Source organism: Poecile atricapillus, chromosome 17, assembly GCF_030490865.1.
Source record: "Poecile atricapillus isolate bPoeAtr1 chromosome 17, bPoeAtr1.hap1, whole genome shotgun sequence".
Classification (NCBI taxonomy): Eukaryota; Metazoa; Chordata; class Aves; order Passeriformes; family Paridae; genus Poecile; species Poecile atricapillus.
In genome coordinates, this window is record NC_081265.1 from 6,614,557 (window position 1) to 6,632,877 (window position 18,321).

The following is an 18,321-nucleotide window of genomic DNA, read 5'->3' on the forward strand; positions in this document are numbered from 1 at the left end:
ACAAACAGGCTGTTCTGACTTTTATAGACCAGGAGACAGGAAAACTCAAAACTAGCAGAGAAAAGGTCCAAACCAAAACTACCCATGAGTCTCACACTCAAGCAGATTCCTTTCCATACCGCCTGTGTTTCTGTGGTCACAAAGAAGAAATGACAAGATTTATAAAACTGACTTTGTAGGAAAGGCTATTCTACCTGGGACTTGTAATAACTGTCACTGACATTAAGAAATTAAACAATAAAATCAGTTGGCTGGGGTCACCCAGAGCTGCTTAAGCTCTGAAAGAGATCTGTAAAAGAGAACCAGATCCAACTATAGTGTGCCATCCCCCTTTCTTTAGTACAAAAGGACTTCTGCTTTCTTCCTACTCCCAATCCAGTCATCTGTCATTTTCAGCACAGCCTGGAATTGTCAGTTCCATTACTTCTCATTTTGGAGAAAAACAAAGCAGATGCTGCTTATTATGAAAAGGCAGAATCTCTCTCTTTTGAGAAATATCTCACTTATTTTTTATAGACACTGATTTACGTGCAAATCTCCTATTTATTAAGCAATACACAGGAGCTGGGAAGTAATGTAATTCAGCTAAAACAAAATACTATCTTCCCATCAGCTTTGGTAAAGGTGGTGGTCAACTCAACTACTCCTTTTAATTTTTAAGGCTGAGACAAGTTTTGTATCAATCTTCCCCTTTCAATTCCTTTTTCCACTACACACATTACAATTCTAGCAATTTCTTAGCATCTGTAATGAAATATGCAAAGGGGCGGGAGAATCAGACCAACAGCAACTGCCTGTTCTCAACAATGCAAAATTTTCTCACTGATTTAATGGTATTTAAATTATTTTGCACTGCTGTTCAGAAATTCTACTTGTCAAATACTGATTAAAATGCAACTTTGTCAGAGAGCTTAGCTAAAAAAAATAACAAAGAAAGGTTTGGGGTTGTTTTTTTTTGCATACAATACCTGCTTTAAAGTGGTCCTACTGAAATTCTCATGTCTGCTCTACCCGCAGCAGCCACCCTGGTCAGGACTGACTGAAAGGCACACGCAGGGAGGTCAAATAGTTCCTGTGGATCTGCCGGGCTCCACAAGCTCCTCCAGGCAGAAGCTCACAGCAGACTGAGCCCTGGCTCTGCCCATATGTTGTGGCCCCAGGAGGAGCCAGCAGATCCCTGTGCTGAGACTGAAGCACAGGAGCATGAAATGAAGCTTTTGCAGACTATCACATAGGTTTGGATTGTTTCTGTAAGCTCACTTCCCACCAAAATTATATAAGAGGCCTTTACATGGTGTAACAACTCCAAGAAATATAAGGATGCAGAGGAAAAAAAAGCACTCAAGGAATAGTTTTGATAACTATTTAGAAGCAAGTATGCAAATTGATCTGAATTTGCAAGCAAAACTGACTTATTTGTGGTTTCTCCATACCAAAATATTACACTGCTATAAACATCCAGAACTAACATTACCTTGTTTACCATTCACACACAATTCTGCAATATTAAAAAATAGAGAGGTTGATGACTTGAGCACTGTCCTGTAGATCAGGTCCAAAAATTACACCTGCTTAGTGCCTCTTGAGTTCTTCAGAGCATTTGCATCAAGTTTCCCTTGGTCACCCCCTCCTAAAATACATGGGAAAAGTCCTCTCTGGATACCTGTCCTATTTCTGAATCTGTAGCAACACTGGCCAATTCAAGGGTGTTTCTGGTCCTCCAATCTCCCCTGTAATAATGCATTTTAATGTTTTTCATTTATTCTCAGGGCTCTGCAAGCACGAGGTCCCTGAGGTGAGCAGCTAGATCAGATTTACCAAGGAGGAAGTAAAGGCACCAACAGGCTGTGCCAGCCCCTGTAAGTGCACATTTCATTGACAGAAATTCTATATACAGTGTACTTGTGAGTGAAAACAGGGTATATTAGGGGCTTGTTTAAGATCCACAGGGAATCCATGTCAGAGGCAGAATAACCCAGATTCCAGATCTCTGTTCAAGATACATCTTTACTCTGACCTTTTATTTAAAACCTTCAACTAATTAAGTAGCTTTTATTGGGGTAGAACAATCTAAAGAGGAACTAATGAGATGCTTGTGCAGCACTAAGCACAACTCAGGATTTTGTGTTACTGCAATTGAAGTAGGACATTTCTCTGCTTTCCTTGTACCATCTCTAAATTACACCATCAATTCCCCAGATCTGCCATTTTGTTTCCTTCAAGTCACCAAAACCACTTTCAGCATCAATCAGGTGTTGTGGGGGCTTTTGTTAACTGATTCTGGGGAACTCTTTTGAGTAACAAGCTCAGAAAATGCAGGAATTCTGTGGCTTTGATTCTCCGCTAAAATTTAAATTGTATTTAAAAGAGCTGAAATCACACCTGTAGAATCCTGCACTGTGTGTATCAAGACACTGTCAAAGTAAACTATCTCAAAGGAGTATGGAGAATCCTCCCAAAATGCTACATTCTCATAGTAAGCTGCATCTACAGGGAAAACAATGCAGAGCTTAAGCTCTTTGTACAAAATTGCAAACACCTGCACCAGGCTTTGGCATTTGTAGTTTAGCAAGCCAGTCAAGATGAGTTTTGTAACAAAACATCGCACATGGTAACTGTCACATCGGAACTCGGGATAATACAAGCTCTGCAATGAATTACAGGAGTAGGAAAGGGATTAAAATTGATGGACATACATATTTTCAATTTACCCAATTTACAACGAATTTTTAAGTCAAGCCCCAATGCCTGCAGGCAGAGGCACAGCAGTGAGGCATCGCTGTCTCACACCTCTGACTTCCTTTCCAGATTCTGCAGAGGCTTAGATTTCATGTTAAGATTACAGGCTATGTAGGTTCGTGTGTTCATCCCTACCACGGTTTCCTGTGCACCTGGCACCCTGCGTCTGCCTTCACCTCATGGCTCCCGGGACTGTCAGTCTGCCGGTTCTCTACTGCAACAGCAGCTTTTCAGAGGGAGATCTGCAGGTGTCACCCTCCCCTTGCAGCTGTCACCTCCTCCTATGGCACCGTAAAAGGGACTCACCTTGTCTCTCCCTTCCCTGGGGCACCCACCACGGCCTGCCATTAACGAGGGCATGGAGCCTCGGGCCACGAACCGCTCTCGGGCCCTCTCCATGCCCTCTCGCGTTCCCTTCACCCCAGAGTCACTTCATTGTCCCTCACCACCGTCCCCAGGACGTCTCCCCAGCTGCCTTGGGATGACCCTCGCCCTAGGTCTCCGCTCCATCTGCCGCCCCCTCAGCGCCGCCGCCCTTTCTCCCCGGCCTCCCCTCACAGCTGGCCCTGACCTGCCGCCAGGGCGGGCGCCCGGCTTCGCGCGCCACCCCTGCCCAGCCAATCAGTGCGCGTCATGCGGGCGGCCGGGCGGGCTCGCACCAACCAGACAGCGGCTTCTTGCGGCGGCCCCGAAGCGCCCCCGTGGGCCCCTGGTGCCGGGGCGTCCCGCCTGCCAGCGACCGAGATGGCGGCCCAGGCGGCGCGGCGGGCGAGGGGCCCCGCCGGCAGCGCCCGGCGCGGCGGGTGAGTACGGGCCGGGCGGCGGGGCAGGGCCGGGCTGTGACCCGCCGGGAAGCGCGGCCGGGGGTCCCCACCTCGGCTGGGGACTGCCCGCCACGAGGAGGGAGGCCCGAGGCAGAGCCCGCGGCGGTCCTGCAGCCCTGCGGCCCCATTGCCCGCAGCTCCCCGGAGCGTTACCCAGCGGCTTAGGGGAGAGAGAGGAAATTAGAAAAGGACGCACAAAAGGCAGTCCATACACGTCTTGGCAGCTCGGCGCCCCGGCGGGGCTTCCCCCGCAGCTGCCGGACCGGCTCCAGCTTGAAGCGCCACGGAGCATCCCCGGGCAGCGGGCTCGGAGCATCCCCGGGGCTCTGCGCTTGGAGCCGGGCCAGGGGGTGCCCATCAGCCGTGGCTGTGCTTGGGGGAGCTGCAGTTTCATACTCCGCATAAAGGTTTAGTGTCTGGCCCCAGATTCTGGCCTTTAGGAGGTTTTCCAGTCTCCTTCCAGCTGGGATAGCAGCCTTCCCTCAGCCAGTTCTTTCATATTGCTTCACGCCTGTGCCTACTTCATCGCAATGTTCTGATCAGAAGTTCGTGGCACACTTCGTTTTGTCTCAGACGTCCACGTGTTCTATTTTCAAAAGCTGTGATCCATACAGTTCTTTCTATTCGTCCGTGTGGGAGCTTTCCCCTGTCAGGATAACAGAAGCTGTTATTGATAAGGAAAAGCTTAACAAATCCCCTTTAAAAATGCCATTACATAAAGCACCAGAAGTTTGTCTTAGATTATATTATCTACCCAGAAGATAGAGAGGAAGGGAAAACCCATAGACAGGAGCAGAGAGTGTTTTAGTTACACATTTAACACTGAGTTTTCACAGGAAATCTTGTGCCATGGAAGACTTTCCTTAAGTTAGGCTTACCAGTCTTAAAAGTTGCCATGATAGTAGCGGAGACTATGAGCGCCCATCTATCTTCCTGAGGCAGCTACCAAGGTATAGATACTTTCGTGTTTTCTCGGGAAAGGAAGCTACTGAGGACTACTTCTTTAAAATCTTATCATTTCCTTCAGTAATTATAAAATAAACTTCCTAGCTGAACAGACAGCTCACACACAATGGGACACAATGGAATAGTAGCACATGATCTCTATGAAACACTTTAAGTTACTTAGAAATGCAGGTTTCTATGTAAACAAACTGTTACTCAACAGCTGCTGTAGTGCATTAATCTACAGGGCTTGCTCAGATATAGTAAAATTTGAATACCCTAGCAAGAGAACTAAATTTATTTTCCAAGATGCTTGCCTAATATAGGCATACATAGAAATAGCTCCATTATGCTGGTTTTATGCAAGATATGTTTTGTTCTTTAGAGAATTGGTTTATATTTTCTATCTTTTACTCAAGCTTATTGAAAAATATTTACATAATATTCTTCTTAACCATGACCTTTTAAACAAACACCTTGCCAACATTTTTTGTCTGATGAGAGGATTAAGATATTAGTGCTTCTAGCCTTGGTCACCAAACAAATCAATATTGGTGCTGCAGGTAGAAACAAGAAAACAAACCTTTGTCCTTTAATCTTAACATTACAGCTCTGTTTACATCTTGATCTGTTAGAACCCTACCCAAATTAGGTGCTGGAAACCACTGCAAACACTCAGGCCAACTTGGTCCAGGCAGAGACAACCATGAGAAGGTGTGGGTTGGGAGGGTTTATATCCATCCCCCTGTGGCTGGCTGGGACTGGCCAGGAGCAGAGCCAGCAGCCACGGCAGGTTGGCCAAAAGGCAAGTTCTCAGGATGGGTTGGCCAAAGAGAGTGACATGCTTGGGCAGCATTGTCCTGCACTTAGACCCATGGATTGGTTGGGTTCACATCTGTGATAAAGTATGTGTTTGAACACTAAATAGTTCACTTTGGATTTCTGGAATGCTCTGGAGGGAAGACTGGGGAGAGATTCTTCAGGGGCTGCAAAGAGCTGTTTTTCTTTCACAGTAGAGTGAGGCAGCTCACTGCCTTATTTGTAGACATGGCTCATCCTACATGTGTTCATCATAAAACTTTCATGGGGTTTGTGAGAATAGTAAAATACACAATCTGTGAGCTGCCTTTCCTAGGTAAGGGCTGTTCTGTGCTTGGGATGGGTGTTTGAGCTTGGTATGAATGGCCTTCAGGTGCTGAGTCTGCTCTGGGGAACTCCCAGAGAATACCTTCCCTTTGGCACAGTGTTTATCAAATATCTCCACATGGCAAACACTAGTGTAAGATTTATTTTTTTTTTTACCTTGATTTACTATAAACTATGAATACAACACCTTTATTTATAATCTAGAATTAAGAGGAAAAGCTGCTCTTTTGTTTCTGAGTCAGTGTATATCAGCAAAAATTGATATGTTAAAAGGTCCTATAAAAGCACAAGCTTTTTAAATTTTATTTTGGGCCATTTTCTTTCTGTGGTTTTCTAACATTTCAGTATTATTTCTTTTTAAATGGAGGTACTTATACAATCCTGGTTACCATAATAATTGATAGCATGATGATGAATGACAGCTGCCACTTCTGCAGTGAATTCTTCCATAGATGTGCTGTAAAAATTTCTGTTCAAGACATTATGCCACAATGTCTCATGTCTCTAAAGAAGCTGGAGGGGCCCTTCCACCTTTCAGAATTGTGCCTTTTGTTGCATTTTTTACTTTGACCCACTGTCTTTCTGTGGCAGGCACTACCTGAAGCAGAAAAAGTGAAGCAACCTTTTCATTCCCAAATTTTTAACCAAGTAAGGAAAAATGAACACAGCAAATACTTTTCAGATTTACAATACCTTAATTTGAAACCATATTAGCCCCTGTGGAAACCATAAGGTAGAGTATACTAGCTTTGTAATTCTTTAGATCATATTTTTTTTGATAATTGCTTCTCAGCTCACCAAAATGAAATTAAAAACAAAAATAAAGGTGTTTTTTCACTTGTGGAACATCTTGTTTTATCAATCTTAATCTCTTAAGTAAGCCAAAGGTCTTACTTTACAAGTGTGCCAAAGCAATTCCCTACTCCCCTTCTCCCTCTTTGTTGCTCAGGTTTCATTTTGAGCAATGACTCTCTTTTGAAACAGTCCAATGTTCAGGTCCTGAATGTGCTGGAGAAAGTAGGAAAGAGATTTTTTACTGGAAAACTCTCAGCAAGTAAGGTTTAAACAAAAAGTAATTTCACCTCCAAGAGGTACAGTTGTCAATGGATGACAATCTCTAAGTTCATTTCAAGTTCTCTTTGTGATTCAGTGCAGAATAGACCTCTCTCTGGTTCCTGTTATTTAGGAAGGGAAGCAGAGACTGTGTGAGATCAGCTCCTGATTCTTCACAGCCAGGCTCAAATGAGGTATTTGACCACTACTGAGTTGATAATACTTAGCACATATGCAACACTATTTCAGAGGAGCTCACTTTACAGATACTAATAAATTTACTTCACAGTCTCCCTCTGAAGCAGATATGCATATTCCTATCTACAATCTGGGGTTATTGAGGCAGAGAATATTTAGCTGGCCCAACTTCTGACAAATCTTTTTTCACAGGCAGATACTGAAGCCAAGAAGTGTGGCTGCCAGCTCCCTTGCTGTAATTATTCCATGATCTCAGTGGGTCTCAAAGCAATTGACAGTATCACTTGATGCACCTTTGGAAGGCCATATATCAGCAAATGTGCCCGTGTGGCAAATTACCAGGCAGACATCAGCTCCTCATGAGTAGGAAGACCATATGGTTCTGCTGATATCAAAACAATCAGCTCAAATCAAAGCCATTTTCTCTAAGGCAGATGCTTTTTTTGGTTATTATCTGTGCCCCCGTGTTTCTATTCTCAGTGACAGATCAGGCTTCTGTTCTTGAGGAATTCACTTTTGGCAGCAAGAAATGTTCACACTCCCCATCATTTTTCATAGACTAATCTGTGTTGGGAATTTTCAGTAAATAACATGGAAGCATCAGTGATTGAACACTTTAGGGAAAATAGTATCATTAGGTTGATTTATTTTTCTCCCTAAAGACAGCAGCTTCTGAAACACATTTTTTCTTTCCAGCTGTCTATAGGTTCTATAATTACCTGACCTTTCTTTTTGCTAGTTGTTTTATAAGTTTTGTAGGTAATATATCATTCTGTGTAGTTTTTTATTAAAATTCAACACTGCAATCTCATACTGATGGTTAAGTGATCTGAAATCCTTGGATTTCAAAGGAAAATCTGAGTCACAGTATTTTTACCTATATAAATACACTGGCTGCATGAGACATTGTTATTCAAGAGATGATCTGGTGAAGAAAAGGGTGAATGGACCCTTGCAAAGTTCTGCTACCCAGAGGGATGTTTCAAACACTTGTTGATACTCTGAGTTTACAAGACTTGCTCTTTGCTCAGGGCACGTCCAAACTGAAACAAGTTTTGGAGGGGGCATGTGGATATATTTTCCGACTTGAAAAGTGTATCAGAAACACATGGAAACCCAGGCACAGAACTCAGTCAGTCATGTAAAATAGAGATATTCTAGGGTGGGTTGCAGGCCTGTCCCCACAGCTGTGGGATAACCATTGGCTGGGTTTGGTATACAGGACTCCAGGCAGTTGGCTTGCTGTTAGCATTGGATGATTTGGTGAACCCTATCCCGGTTTTCACTCTTGCCCAACAATTTGGAAATATTTTTCAGGCTGAATGCAACATGATGACACTTGAACACTACATCTGGCCATTCCCAAGTTTCACAAACTGCATTAGGCTGGAAAATCCTGAGGAGAATGGAGTGTGCCGGGGAAGTGGAAGGGGTAAACTGGCTGTACTGGGAGCATGTGGTGTCTGATTAGAGCAGCCACAGCTTCAGGCATCTCTGATTGTCTGCAGCTGAGTATTTGACACCCTCCAACATGTCCCAGCAAAGCAGTCCCACTTCATTTCTGCCCTGCAGAGTGTAACATGTCGACGTGACTAATTGCCTGGGCAGACAGAAGAGAGATAAGAATGGGGAGGACAGAAAGAAGCAGATATTCCAGTGTGGAATAGCAGTGCACAAAACTAGGATGGGTCCAGGGTGTGGAGGGTCCCTGCATCAGAGTACAGATGAAGGTGGGAATTGCAGGAGTCCCTGAAACAGGAGTGTGGGAGGGGAGCACACAAGGACCTTGCAGGGTCAGGAGTGAGTGGATGCACAACTCTGCAGATTTGCAGGCTGCCTCCAGAATTTATTAAATTGCTGCAGCCTCAGTGTGTGAAGCTATTTCCTGAGTGTTTGCAACACCTCTGCAATGCATGTGAGGTGTTTTAGTTGGAATGATAAAATTCTTGCAGTTTTATTTCGATAGATTCTGTATTCAAAAGGAAGTGCACATATCATATCTTCTATGGCTCTGGTGCCAGTCCAGGTGCAGAAATTGAGGAAGGTTGGTTTCTCATCCTGGTCTGTCTTTGCTATTAGCTTCAGTTACCCCAGTACTAAGATAGCCTAACCTGTCTGGGGTTAGCTGTGTTTGGAATTTTTGGTTCTAAATGAAAACCCTTTTTAAACATTGGAAAATTAAACATTCTCCTTCTTCTTTGTATCTAGGTTGGCACAGGAAAGACTTGCCTTCTTGCTTTCTCTCAGTGAAATGTCTACAGTCTACCACTGCTGGTACCTTAAATTAGGGATGTGAGAAAAACTAAACTGCTGAGCTGGTCAGTGTGTTCAAATTTTAGAGAAGCCCTGAACATGTGCAATGATGAATCAGTGCTTTGTGCACCTCTGATTGTTTTTACAAACTCTTCTAATGTTGTCCATTATATCAGCTTTTGAATTTCTTTAAACAGAGAATATTCACTCTTTCCAACCAGTCCTTTGTATTTTTAACACCCTTGGTGTGTTTCCTGCTTCCTAGCACTGAAGGACTCCAGGGTGGTGTTCCTAAGCATGCAGATAATGTGCTTTGGACTTTAGGGAATGGCGTGTTTTGCATTCAGGATCACATTTCAGTTTGCTGCCAGAATCAGAATGTCACTGAGGGCAGTGCAGAAATCCTGCCTCCTGCTCAGCTCAGCACCCTGCCCTCCAGCCATAACACCCAGACGTGCTGGATCCTTTTGAAATCCAGATCCAGAGAGAAATTCAGGCATTTAGTTTTGTTTGAACAAGTGAGAGCATGGTACATAAGTCTTTCACTAGATCAACTAATAAATCTTATCTTGAGGGGACTAAAGAGAAGGATCATGGATTTATTTTAGTTCTTTTTTTGTTAGTGGCCAGTTTCTCCTTAAAATCATCTTGTCTTGCCTTCTCTTATGAAGTCATTCTCAAATTAAAGGCAAGATACTAAAGCTCTGAACTGCTGTGTGCAAACACACAAAACTACTTTTTCCTTCTTCCTAATGAAGCCATAAAATAGATAGCCTTCGAGAAATAATGGGTTAAAACATAGAATATGAAGGGAACATCTGGAAGTAATAAACACAACGACAGGAGGGAAAGAGAAGGATAAAAAAATCACCGGACTAAGCGTAATTTAAGCCGAAGCTAAAGCATGCCTAATGTCAATATGATAAGTTGGCCCTAGGAGGTTGGGAACTCGGCCAACTACACCGGGAAAGGACCAAATTTGGAAAGAAGTTCAAAAGTTTAAGGAGGAAGACTCCTCGGAGACCCTCGCCCACGATGAAGGCCGACCGGAACGACCCCCGAAAAGATCCTCAAAATAGAAGTTTCCGCCCACGCCCCGCCTACGGCACGCCCCATATGAATATGCATTGATATGATGTAATTCCAAACCTAAACTGTATAAAAGGCATGCTTTTGTTGTAAGACTTTGGAAAACTCCCTTTAGAGATTTCCCCAACGTGCACGTTGCTAATAAAATACCTCCTGTCTATCTGACTTAAACTGCGTCTCTTAGACAGTTATTCATCGCCTTTTGGGGCAAAATTCGGCATCAGTTCTGGCGACCCAGATGGGACGAAACAGGAGACTCAGACTTTGAGGGGTTCCCTCCGAAGAGCCGGTCCGGGGCCGGGACCCTCTGGGGCCCCTGACGGATTTTTGTCAGAAGAGACTCCCCTCCCGGACCAGCGCTCTTCGGCAGAGGAAGGATTCCCTGCATCTCCTGCTCCAATTAAGAGGTATTTTTAATTGTTTATTGGTTTTGGTTTAAAGCGCTTTATTGGGACACGGGGGTCAGACGTGACCACCGAAGGGTAAACCAGGGGACGCCCTGGTAAAAATCCCTAATTGGTACCATTTGTGTTCGATATCTCGGACATCATAGGTTTTGGTACTATTGGTGTTTGTCCCTAATTGGTACCATTTGTGTTCGATATCTCGGACATCATAGGTTTTGGTACCATTGGTGTTTGTATGTGTTTTGTGTGTTCGTTTTATGTGTTTGTTGCAAAGTTTTATAGGAGACATCTTGTCACTCTTTATGTAATAGATTGAAACGCGCATTGTGCTGTCTACGTGCCTTGAATTTGGGAAGCCGGTACTTCACAGTTTGAGGGCGACTTTTTTTATGACCAAACCTGGTAAAACAATTTTATTTTATAAGTGTGTGTTGTATGTGAGGGTGAGTGAGACGCAGCGTAGCTGCGAAGCGAGAGGGAGTCCTGCTCCGCATTTCCTGTTCTTCGCGAGAAGCCAGGTCGGAAACGGACGAAGCGATTGAGATTGTGTGCATGAAGTGTTAAAATATATCAGCATATCGTGGTTGCGAGAGAGGGACTGTTTCGGTTAACAGAAAACGCAGATACAGGGGATAGTCATGGGAGGTCAACAGAGTAAGGACGTAAATATGAAAACCCCCTTAGGGTGCATCCTAAAGCATTGGAAGGACCTGGGAGGGAGTCCGGGGTTGGAAGGAGGGCAGCCCATTAAAATCAGAGATTGACGGGAGAAAAAAACAGCCCTCAGGGACTAGATAGTCCACAGGGGTCAGGGAGCTACATGAATGCTGACAGCCCACCCACACTGGAGGTTGAGGGGGAGGAAGGCAGTGGGTCAGAAGCAGAGAGCCGAAGGGAGACACGTAGCATACCCGAGCTCAGTCCATATGGAGATAGCAACACCTCCAGAAATGGAGGCGTCTGTAGAATGGAAACCAGTACACCAAGGACTGGGGATAAAAGCAATTCACCGGGAGGCGACGTCCCTAAATTGAGATACAGCAAGAAGAATGATAATGAGGCATGCGAAAGGGAGGCAGAGAGTAACTCACAGAAACTGAACATAGTAATTCAGATAGAGGATAAGAGAAGTGGAGGGGGAGCAGAGGATGAGAGGAACCGCAGCCCGGGACAGGATAAGAGCTGGCAGATACAAAAGAGGCGACAGACGCAGGATGAGAATCGGATGGATTGTGTGATAGAGATAGGAGAGGAAAATGAAGAGCAAGAAGGGGGAAAGAAGAAAGAGAAGAGAAAGAATAGGGAAAGCATTGAGGCACAGGAAGAAAATCCCGGGGAGGGGACCAGTCACTCGTATTACACCAGATCTGTGGCACGGGGGGAAGCAAAGCAAGGGGAGAAAGGGAATCGCACGATAGCTCCTCTCCGACAAGTTATGCCAATAGTAGGGGAAAAGACTAGAGTAAAGGTGCCATTCTCGACGAGTGATTTGAACAATTGGAGGGATGAGGCAAGGAACTTCAGGAGGAATCCAGAGGGAGTAGCAAAGAGGTTTGAACTAATGGCAAAGAACTTAGATATTGATTGGGAGGATATAGAAGTGATGTTGTCAGAGTTGACAGATACGGAAAGGGAACTCGTATTGGAAACGGGGAGGCGACATGCCCAACTATTATCGGGGAGACTAGAAGATAATTTTCCCAGCAGTAAACCAGAGTGGGACCCGGGCAACGCGGAACACTATCAACGGCTAGTGCAGTATAGAGCTAGGGGAGGGTAAAAAGGAATTAGACTTTTTGATTGATACGGGAGCAACCTTTTCGGTTTTAAATCAAGAATTTGTACCTAAAAGTGATGAATTTGTGCAAGTTGTGGGAGCAACAGGCCAACCAGAAAAGGCTTACTTTTGAAACCCATTAAATACAAAATTGAGAAGCAAATGGGAATTCATCAGTTCCTGTATTTACCAAATTCACCAAAACCCCTACTAGGGAGAGACTTATTGGAGAACTTGGGGGCCGTAATAAAGTTTAACAAAGACCAATTGGAGTTTCAAGTAAATGAAGAACAACTGATTACAGCTCTAAGCCTAACGATCAGTTGTGTGGAGCCTAAACCTGAAAGCCACAATTTCGAGCAAATCCTGAGCAAGATGTACCCATTGGTGTGGGCTACTGATATACCTGGAAAATCAAAACAAGCAGCACCGATTGTCGTTGAACTTAAAGCTGGGACAAAACCGGTGAGAAAGAAACAATACCCTCTGAGGATAGAAGATAGGAAAGGGATTGAGCCCACAATCAGAAGGTTTATGGAACTGGGGTTATTGGTAGAATGCGAATCAGATTTTAATACACCAATCCTGCCAGTCAAGAAACCTAATGGAACCTATAGGTTAGTCCAGGATCTGAGAGCAGTAAATGAAATAACTAAGGCATTGCATCCGGTAGTTGCTAACCCATACACGCTTTTGACCAGACTGAAGGAGAATTTGGCCTGGTTCACCGTATTAGATTTAAAAGACGCGTTCTTTTGCCTCCCCTTAGCTCTCGAGAGTCAAAAGATTTTTGCCTTTGAGTGGGAATCTGTAGATAGTGGAAGAAAGACCCAACTCACCTGGACAGTGTTGCCCCAAGGGTGGTGCAATTCCCCTACGATTTTTGGGAATCAGTTAGCCAAGGAACTAGAACAGTGGGAAAGGCCGCTGGGAGATGGCACCCTTCTGCAGTACGTAGACGACCTCCTAATAGCAACAGCGACAGAGGAAGAATGCATTGAATGGACCATTTCCTTGCTGAATTTCCTGGGTTTAAATGGATATCGAGTCTCTCGACAGAAAGCACAGCTGGTACAGACACAAGTGGTGTACCTGGGATACGAAGTCTCCAGAGGACAGCGATCCCTGGGAGCAGCTAGGAAAGAGGCCATCTGCCAGATGCCCAAACCAGAGACGGTGAGAGATCTGCGCGCCTTTTTGGGGATGACAGGTTGGTGTCGGTTATGGATCTACCAGTACGGGATACTTGCTAAACCACTGTATGATTTGTTGAAGGAGGCTAAGAGCATCCTAGTTTGGACTCCCGAGGCAGAAGAAGCCTTCAAGAAGCTGAAGATGGAACTAATGAGAGCACCAGCCTTAGGTCTCCCAGATGTATCAAAACCATTCTGGCTGTTCTCCCACGAACGACAAGGGATGGCCTTAGGAGTCCTAGCACAGCAGCTGGGACCACACAAGAGAGCTGTGGCCTACTTCTCTAAGCGATTGGATGAAGTAAGCAAAGGATGGCCAGGCTGTCTGAGGGCAGTGGCCGCAGTGATAATTAACATAGAAGAGGCCAGGAAGCTCACGCTAGGCCAAAAGGTGACTGTACTAGTATCCCACACCGTGTCAGCTGTGCTGGAACAGAAAGGCAACCATTGGTTGTCGCCTTCCAGATTCCTAAAATACCAGGCCGTTCTGGCTGAATCAGATGACGTAACCATTCAGGTAACTAACATTGTGAACCCAGCTTCATTTCTAGAAGGAAGAGCCCCGGCAGAACCCATCGAACACGACTACCTGGAGACAATTGAAGCTGTCTATTCCAGTCGCCCGGACCTCAAAGAAGAGCCGTTCGAAGATGCGGACAACTGGTTCTCGGATGGCAGCAGCTTCGTGAAGCAAGGAGTAAGAATGGCTGGTTATGCGGTCACTACTACAGAAAGGGTAATTGAGTCGAACCCCTTACCCACAGGAACTTCAGCCCAGAAGGCAGAACTGATAGCTCTGACTCGAGCTCTGGAATTGGCAGAGAATATGCAAATCAATATATGGACAGACTCTAAATATGCCTTTTCTGTTGTACATGCTCATGGGGCCATCTGGAAAGAAAGAGGACTGTTGACTACACAAGGAAAAACAGTCAAACATGCAGAAGAGGTTCTGCGATTGCTAGAGGCGGTCCAACTCCCAGCTCAAGTGGCCATAATGCATTGTAAGGGACATCTGAAAGGCAATACTATTCCAGAAATAGGAAATAGAAAGGCAGATACAGAGGCCAAATTGGCTGCCACAAAGTCTAGGGAAGTGGGAATAATGGCCCTAATACCAGGAGACCTGGATATCAGTATCAAGCCAGATTACCAGGAATCAGACCATAAATGGATTCAAAGAAATAAGGGCAAAATATTAGAAAATGGTTAGGGTCAATTGGAAACAGGACAGTTAGTAGTACCAGGAAATGTGATGTGGCAGTTTGTAAAAGCAGAACATGAGAAGGCCCATTGGGGTTTGGATCCGCTTTACCAATATTTGCAAACCAGGATAGCAGGACCGAAATTATTTACTACTATAAAGCACGTAACATCCCAGTGCGAACGGTGCCTGAGAAATAACCCGAATACGAGAACCAAGATACACCAAGGAGCCATAAGTCGAGGTAAATTCCCAGGTGAAGTATGGCAAATTGATTTTTCTGAGCTCCCAAGAAAAGGGGGGCTTCGATATTTGTTGGTATTGACTGATACATTTTCTGGGTGGCCTGAAGCATTCCCTTGCAGGACAAACAAGGAAAGAGAAGTGACCGAAATACTGTTGAATGAAATCATTCCGCGGTTTGGGGTACCGAAGAGTATTTCCTCGGATAGGGGTACACACTTCTGTGCGAAAGTGGTGAGAGCAATAAGCAAAGCATTATGGTATCAAGCCTTGCCTATTGCTCTGCTGAGGCTGAGAGTCAAACCAAGGTCAAAAGAGAAGCTAAGCCCATTCGAAATCCTGTATGGTAGACCTTATGCTATGCAAGTTGTAAACGGGGATGCCATAGGCCAAATCGGTAACCAGTACATTTATGATTATGTAATTACAGTGGGGAAACAATTGGATAAGAATGCTACCGTGGTAATAGAGCACCAACCTAAACAACCTGATTGTAAATTGCATCCGTTTAACCCCGGTGATTGGGTGTATGTTAAGAATCTTTTAGGAAAACCCCTACAAGAGAAGTGGGAAGGACCTTTCCAAGTGCTGCTGACTACCTTCACCGCGGTCCGGATCAAGGAGCGACCTACGTGGATTCATTACTCGCGGGTCAAGAAAGCTCCAGAGAGTAAACAAGAGGAACGGACATCATGACCTTGACTTCACCTCAAGCCCTTTCAACCCGGATCATTGGACTCTCGATAAGTATAGTTCTTCCCCGAGACTCTGACCCGATAGATCCATGGTCTCACGCACACCAGTGTATCCACCCGGAATGGGGAGCGAAGGGACCCTATTTCGAGGTATATGCCCTACGTAACAATCAGCCATACGCAAGTAAATTATGGCATCAATCTTCCATGGTAGCATACAAGGGAGACCAAATCCAAATTGGGTGTCGAGAGCTTGACTCAGTGGAAGGAAGAACAAAGCAGCTAGTATTGACAATTCGATCCTTGGGGAAGTCAGCATCCGAACATAACTTAATTACCTTTAGTCCGGTAAAAATGGGTAAGCCCACTATTTGGAGGCAGCAAAAGGGCCCAATTTCATGTCGGTGGAGTGATTTCCGGGAAGATCCAACCGGATCACAGCCCCAAAGACTTGCCCCAAGAAACCACTCCACCAGCGGAATGCAAACAATGTTTGGGCCAGTTATGATTATATCAAAAATAAGTGGCAATCGGTTAGCACAGAAGCATGTATTCCTAGAGGACAGCTAGGTTATGTTTGCGAAAACGCTGTAGTAGAGGCAGAAGATTTATGCTTAGATGCTGAGAATAGAGTGTGCACCTTTGAAGTGCTTTTGCGTAATCGAACACAGTCACAAGTTTACTATATAGGGAATGGGTGTGCTTGCGTACGGACAGCCTGTGACAATGTCACTATAGATAATTGCCAAGAGGAAACTAACAATACTAACTTTTGTGTATGCAACTTTACCAAAATAGTGGGTTGCGATTTTCATTATACTGTCCCAATAACTACTCAACAGCTAATTAACACAGATTTTAACCTGTATCGAGAAATACCAGAATTGCAAATAGGGATGGATGTCAAAATTCTCAAAGCAATGCTCGCACACCCTAAAGTAAAGGAATTGGTGCAAAGAGTGAATCAAACAACTACACGGATGGTATGGCAGGTAGAACATGATTCAGAAAGAATAAAGAATGTCCTCACCGAAGTAGAACAAGTAGGCCAGCATCATTGGTGGGATATCTTCACAGGATTTTCCCCAACAGCCACACAGGTTTTCAATTACCTGGTGCCCCCAATGATATTGGTAGTTGGAGCCTTGTTGGTTTTAACTTTTACAAATATTTTTATGTGGTGGAAGCTAAGGATCATAATGAAAAGGACCCAAATGGTTTGGGCTATGGTACGAGCGCATCAGCGCTCTTAGGATTAGACATCAGCACTCTTAGGATCAGACCTTGACGAAAGAATTCGTAAGTCATAAGAAAAGGGGGGAATGAAGCCATAAAATAGATAGCCTTCGAGAAATAATGGGTTAAAACATAGAATATGAAGGGAACATCTGGAAGTAATAAACACAACGACAGGAGGGAAAGAGAAGGATAAAAAAATCACCGGACTAAGCGTAATTTAAGCCGAAGCTAAAGCATGCCTAATGTCAATATGATAAGTTGGCCCTAGGAGGTTGGGAACTCGGCCAACTACACCGGGAAAGGACCAAATTTGGAAAGAAGTTCAAAAGTTTAAGGAGGAAGACTCCTCGGAGACCCTCGCCCACGATGAAGGCCGACCGGAACGACCCCCGAAAAGATCCTCAAAATAGAAGTTTCCGCCCACGCCCCGCCTACGGCACGCCCCATATGAATATGCATTGATATGATGTAATTCCAAACCTAAACTGTATAAAAGGCATGCTTTTGTTGTAAGACTTTGGAAAACTCCCTTTAGAGATTTCCCCAACGTGCACGTTGCTAATAAAATACCTCCTGTCTATCTGACTTAAACTGCGTCTCTTAGACAGTTATTCATCGCCTTTTGGGGCAAAATTCGGCATCACTACTCCCTGCCCTCTGCTGGGTGCTGTTTGTCAGCTTCTCTCCAGTAATTTTGTCTGATCTTCTTTTTGCAGTTGCTAATTGGCCTGGCAGGGATTTGAAGTCACTGAAAATAACTTTATTCCCTCATTGTGTGCACATTGAAAGGGTCACAGGACAGAAAAGTAGGGCAGAGTCCAGACTGATGGCTCATGCCAACCAGCCTGGCAGCCAAAAATGGCACTTGCAGGTGCTGGTTGTGGTTTTGCAGGCAGGTGTTTGATAACCAGCACTCTGAATATTGAATGCCTGCTCCTTCCCCCCGGAATGCAGGTGCAGGATTACCTGCAGGAGAGGAAATGCTGAAATCTAACTCTGCAGAGTGGGACAGAGTGGGTTTCTGAGTAATCTTTTGGATGCCTTTTGTTTTCCTTTTATTTATGCAGCATTGTCAGAGATGTGCTGTAGGTGACTGCTACAAGGATGGGATCTCCAGACTCCTTCTTTGAAGAAGGCAGTGTTGTATAAACCAGGGTAGTAAATCCCAGCTGGCAAGGGCTGGTCCTGTTCTATCTAGGAGGTGTGTGGGTGGTTGGGGTTGATTTGCATATCTAGCTGCTTCCTTGTTTATTTGGATTTAGGAGAAGAATATGTCCAAGCCCTGTGCTTCTGTGTTATATTAAAAGGTAGAACCA

The 18,321-nt window shown here is 44.7% G+C and overlaps 1 protein-coding gene across 4 annotated transcripts in view; it reads left to right on the forward strand.

Moving 5' to 3' along the window:
- The first annotated feature begins 3,409 nt into the window (after positions 1 to 3,409).
- Positions 3,410 to 18,321, forward strand: part of TMEM94 (transmembrane protein 94) — a 73,430-nt gene continuing 58,518 nt past the window's right edge. For all 4 annotated transcript variants that reach the window (XR_009279068.1, XR_009279069.1, XM_058852693.1 and 1 more), the window contains exon 1: positions 3,410 to 3,542. The gene's annotated coding sequence lies outside the window, so the exon portion shown is untranslated. The remainder of the gene's footprint in view (positions 3,543 to 18,321) is intronic.